This window comes from Corythoichthys intestinalis, chromosome 10, assembly GCF_030265065.1.
Source record: "Corythoichthys intestinalis isolate RoL2023-P3 chromosome 10, ASM3026506v1, whole genome shotgun sequence".
Classification (NCBI taxonomy): Eukaryota; Metazoa; Chordata; class Actinopteri; order Syngnathiformes; family Syngnathidae; genus Corythoichthys; species Corythoichthys intestinalis.
This window is the reverse complement of record NC_080404.1, coordinates 18,621,787-18,627,837: the sequence shown is the minus strand read 5'-3', so window position 1 is coordinate 18,627,837 and position 6,051 is coordinate 18,621,787. Positions and strand designations below refer to the sequence as shown.

At 40.4% G+C, this 6,051-nt stretch overlaps 1 non-coding gene across 1 annotated transcript; it reads left to right on the top strand.

Moving 5' to 3' along the window:
- The first annotated feature begins 5,441 nt into the window (after positions 1-5,441).
- trnaq-cug (transfer RNA glutamine (anticodon CUG)) lies at positions 5,442-5,513 on the top strand. The gene has a single exon. It is a non-coding gene; the product is annotated as a tRNA-Gln (tRNA).
- The last annotated feature ends 538 nt before the right edge of the window (positions 5,514-6,051 follow it).

Below are 6,051 nucleotides of genomic sequence, written 5' to 3'. Positions count from 1 at the left end.
GTACCCGCTCCTGCCTGCCTGGCTCTCGCTGCACGGCACGCCCCCCTTTGCGGTGACGTTACTGTACGCATCAGCTGACGCACGATCGCTGTACCTTTAACCCTGTCATGGGGGGCCTTTCACCACAGCGCGTGGTCCCCGGAGACAAAGTACTGCTTCACATATACGCCCAACGGCCACAGTATTGGTACAATATGTAATACAAATTTTCAGTACTACTAATTAAATATTTTTTAGTTTAGTCACTGACTATGCTCTCAAACATTTGCAGCCCGCGCTCTTTATAGTATCACTATTTGCAAAACTGTAGCTTTTCTATTGATTTTTCACTCTCTATTTCTATGCATATAATTCCAGTGTCTGTATGTCCCAATCTATTGCTGATGACAAAAATATGATTAGAACAAGTTTTGCAGGAACAAAAGAAAAGAGAGCCTCACTTGCACCGCTAGGTGGTGCCCAAGCACTTGCATTGTTTCAGCAGCACATTTGTTTCCTCATAAATTAGTTTTTTAAAATTGTTTTGGTAAGTTTCTCAGATCAGACTTGCACTTCTCAAAATTACTTGTTCAATCCTCACAACATCGCATCACTAGTGGACATCAAAAAAGCAGTTTCTTACTCCTTTGAGCAAGTTGCAGATGGTTTTGTGCATCCATGCAAATGATTTTGTGCAATTCTCTGCTGTTTACTTCATTATCAGTTGCATCTGCCATGATGGTTAAAATAGATTATCATGAATCTCTATTGAAGTCTCACCACCCACAACAACTAGTCATTACTTCATTGCATAAAACTTTACATGCAAAATGGAGGATTAATATGTTGTCATCATGTGTATGCTTATTTCTGAGCATTTTCATTACTTATTTTACGTAACTTATTTTACCTGCCAAAATTTGTAATAGTTATACATATAGGACAATGTGAGTTTCCACCTCGCTAACATAATGCAATGGTTTGCAACTTACAACGGAATGGTAATGAAGTTCCTACCACTATACTCCCCATTCCTCAATCCCATAGAAGATTTTTTTCTCTACATGGAGATGGCAAGTGTATGATCGCCAGCCTCACAATCAGAAGACTCTCCTGGATGCTGTGAATGCAGCATGCAGTGACATCACAGCAGATGCCTGCAGAGGCTGGGTAAGGCATTCAAGAAGATTCTGTCCACGCTGTATAAGAGAGGACATTTGTTGTGACGTGGATGAAAATGTGTGGCCAAACAGAGAGGACCGTCAAGGTGTGAAGAAAGAATGGGTGAATAATCCTGACAGCATTTGAAGTTTAGTTGTGCCAATTGTCTTATGTTCACATTTCTAATTTTGCTTTTACAGTGGGGCAAATAAGTATTTAGTCAACCACCAATTGTGCAAGTTCTCCTACTTGAAAAGATTAGAGAGGCCTGTAATTGTCAACATGGGTAAACCTCAACCATGAGAGACAGAATGTGGAGGAAAAAAAACAGAAAATCACATTGTTTGATTTTTAAAGAATTTATTACCAAATTAGAGTGGAAAATAGGTATTTGGTCACCTACAACCAAGCAAGATTTCTGGCTGTCAAAGAGGTCTAACTTCTTCTAACGAGGCTCCACTCGTTACCTGTATTAATGGCACCTGTTTTAACACATTATCGGTATAAAAGACACCATGACACACAGTGACGTGCGGTGAGGTTCATGGTTGGTGAGGCACTGACTCCTTTAGTGTCAGATTTCCAAATATATAAACCAAAAAGGGTAGCTTATTCAATTGGCTACTGGTTATTTCATATCTCATCAGCATTCTTCACAAAACACGAACACACGGTACATATTATCGATACGTAAAAGTAAGAAAATAACATGCATTTGCTCTACACCCTGGTGTACAAATCCACAGAATTCAATTCTGACCTTTAGTGAAATACTCAGTTGTTTTTAAAACTTTTAATTCTCAAACTTTAATCAATTTATTACATATTGCTAAACAAAAAGTGTGAAAAGAAACACAAAGAATTAGAATTAGTTTTTAAATATTCTATTGTATTTTTCTTGGTCTAAGCTTTTTTTTTTTTTTTTTTTTTTAAATAAGATTGAAATGAAAACTGTTTGTGGTCTTGCGCCTGTCCTTCACCACAAAAACCGGCGTTACTTTGGAAGGGCATAGGTTTGGTCTCAACATTCGTAGGGACGATATAACAGCATAACCTGCATGTAGGTACACTTTTTGCTGGGGACGGGACATTAATTAGACCAAACAGTCCCTATGCAAACCTACGCCCTTTTAGTAAAAGTCCTCCTTATTTTCCTTTACTTTAAAAAAAGTCTCTCCACCTCAATGGAGAGGATTGCTTCAATTAGATCGTTCTGTGTTCTATTTGACAAGCCAGAAAACACAGTGGATGTGTCCAAATGTCTAGCTAACCTTTCATCTTTCTCAGCAAAACCATGTAATCGTTCTACATATATGCCACGTTTAGAAGAGCTTACACGCTCATCGTTACCACGAAATGTTAACTCCGGTTTAGCTAGGATGCAGGTTGCATTAATGAGGTCTTTCAAACTCTTTTCTTTACCTTAACTTTGAGGATGCTACCGTTGAGCTTCCGCTGTTCGTCAAAGCCAAATCGATCCTTGAGCTTCCAAAAGTTTTTAAAGCAAACAGGCTTTGAATGTGAGTGGTTGAGCTCTCATGTTTGCTGAGGCTTCATGGTAGTTTTTTAATGTCACAATATCTCGTGTTAGTCCAGACATTGGCACAAGTTGAGAAGAAAAGGCAGGGAAAGCAGCAAAGGCGATTTTTCGAAGGACAGCCACATAGCCAGTCTTTTCGGGTGTACCAGTCCGTTTGAAAAGCGCGAGTTATCCTCTGTCCCGTAGTTTGAAGCAAACCTTTTTGCTCCGGCGTTGTGTTAACCGCGTCCACTTTAAACGGAAAGTCCAGTTTCACGTACGCCCCCTTGCAGTGCGGCAGAGTACTATCTGCCGCAACCTGCGCCTTTTCACTGCGGTTTTATTTCCCATCAGCAAAACTAAATATGTCGCTAACAAACATTAAACTTTAAGGGTTAAAGACATTAGCCAGACTGAGGAAAATCAGGTCAAATAAACGTATCTGGAAACATTATAATGGCGACATGCAGCTGTACTCCAACCAGCACGCTCCAATTCCATGTATCAACCCAGTTTGTTAAGGATTGCGCAATCAGAGGTGAGGCTTTACTCGTTGCTGCCGCACCTCTCGTTTCATTTCTTTATCTGAACAGGAAATGGGCAAATTCAGCGATTTTGACTATAGAAAATGTTTGAAATGAGTCATACATAAAGAGCAATGGACAAATATTAATATAAATTTGATGCTATAATTATTTTTTTGTCATGATGACAGGTGAGGCTCTGCCTCACCTGCCTCCCCTGACCGCACGTCACTGACTTTGGGGCTGTTTTTCTGCAAAGGGAACAGGACGACTGATCTGTGTAAAGGAAAGAATTAATGGGGCCATGTATCGAGAGATTTTAAGTGAAAATCTCCTTCCATCAGCAAGGGCATTGAAGATGAGACGTGGCTGGGTCTTTCAGCATGACAATGATCCCAAACACACAGCCAGGGCAACAAAGTAGTGGCTTTCTAAGAAGCATTTCAAGGCCCTGGAGTGGCCTAGCCAGTCTCCAGATCTCAACCCCATAGAAAATCTGTGGAGGGAATTTAAAGTCCATGTTGCCCAACGACAGCCCCAAAACATCACTGCTCTAGAGGAGATCTGCATGGAGGAATGGGCCAAAATACCAGCAACAGTGCGTGAAAAGTTTGTGAAGAGTTACAAAAAACGTTTGGCCTCCGTTATTGCCAACAAAGGGTACATAACAAAGTATTGAGATGAACTTTTGGTATTGCCCAAATTCTTATTTTCCACCATGATTTGCAAATAAATTCTTTAAAAATCAAACAATGTGATTTTCTGTTTTTTTTCCCACATTGTCTCTCATTGTTGAGGTTTACTCATGATGACCATTGCAGGCCTCTCTAATATTTTCAAGTGGGAGAACTTGCACAATTAGTGGTTGACAAAATACTTATTTGCCCCACTGTACAGTAGACCAACAGTGCATATATATATTGCAGCGAATGAACCCCTTACTCTTCAAACGGGCCCCTCCCACTTCTATAGCTGTCAGTGGCAGCCCATGCCAGGCAACGAGGTACTGTAATTTTGGGCCTTTTCAGGTCATTACCTGTTGATTTTCAGACACTTTCTGATGATTTTGGAGCATTTCAGGGTCACTGTTGATTTTGGGCTATTTTCTGGGTCACTTCCTGTTGATTTTGGGTTACAGAACAGGAAGTGACCTCGCAATGAATTGGCAGTGACTCAAACTCAACAGGAAAATACTTGTAAATGCCCTAAAATGAACAGAAAGTGACCTGTAAATGCCCCGAAAATCAGAAAGAGTGACTGTGAATGCTCTGGTTTCGAATGAACAAGCGTTCATTCGCCCTTCCCAGTCTTAACGGATTGGGCGACGAGCGCTGTCAATGGCAGCCATAGAGTTAACTGACACTATTATGGTGGAATTCTTTGGTAGCAACTTGCTGGTTCCTTTTTTTTTTTTTTGTTTTTTTTTTTTTTGTTGTTGTTGTTTTTTAAACATTGAAAAGTTTTTCAAACAATATCTCGATTCTTGGCATGAGCGTATCGATAACCTTTTGGGATGCAAAGTATCACGATATATCACCATTTCAATATTTTGTCACACCCCTAGTTATTATTGTAAAGACAGATGATTTAATATGGCTCTTGCCTATTCATCCATCTTCTTCCAGTTTGCCTGGGGTCAGGTTGCAGTGACAGCATTTTCAGCTGGGAAATCCAGACTTCCATCTCCCCAGTGACTTCGTCCAGCTCCTCAAGGGGGAATCCAAGGGATTCCCAGACGTCCATGTCACCTGACCTACACTGAAAAAAATATGTGAGTAAATACTTGGACTGTGTCCTTCTGCATTTACTGCTGTCGAGCAGAAATGAGGCCAATGCCTAAAACAATGTATAACCAAGGCGGAGGTGCTGATTTAACCTATACGTCTACGCGGATCATTTTTGTGAGAGAAGTCGGAAATCACATTTCCTACTGAAAAAAGTTCGTCTTCACCCTGTCTGTGTAAGAGAGATTGTCATTTGTGGTTTTTCTGTGCTTATCTACCAAGAAACTACGAAGGAAACTATAGTGTGTCTGGGCAACAAACATTTACATGGTACGATATCTGGATAGAGTAGACTTGAGTGAGCTTAGTAAATTAGTGACGGAGGTAGGGGTTGTCTTTCACATCAGTGGGGCGTGTGAACATGTGAGAGGCCAAAATAGGAGGTCACAGGAACCGGCCTTGCAGTCGTCACTTCAGAGAATTTCTGGCACTACACACACACACACACACACACACACACACAGTCACTGCAAGGGTTCCATGGTGTAATGGTTAGCACTCTGGACTCTGAATCCAGCGATCCGAGTTCAAATCTCGGTGGAACCTTCAGTTTTATGATGCATTTCACTCCCCAAACATATGTACAAAGATAATTGGTGACATTAAATTGGATTGTGCAATGGAGGAGTATTTATAACTGGGTGTTTGTTGGCTCAGAGTGTTGTTTGTCTCTTACCCAAAGTAAGATACAGTAAAGTAAAAAGTGTCTAGATCAAATCTCAGTGGAACCTTCAGTTTTATGATGCATTTCACTCCCCAAACATATGTACAAAAATACATTGGTGACACTAAATTGCATTGTGCAATAGAGTATCTCTGACTGGGTGTTTGTTGCCTCTGATAGGTTCTCGGCTCTGAGTGTTGTTTGTCTCTTACCCAAAGTAAAATACAGTAAAGTAAGAAGAAACTTGACTGGGATTGTACTTCAGAATACTTTGGATGGATGGTTAAAAAACACGTTTTCCTGTGTATCCAACACTGGCCAGTGCGTGGCACTGTTAAGCTGTACACCCACACTTGGAAAGATCCATGGTATATAAAAAAAATCTTGACAAAATAAAAATCGTCACTAATTCAAAATATT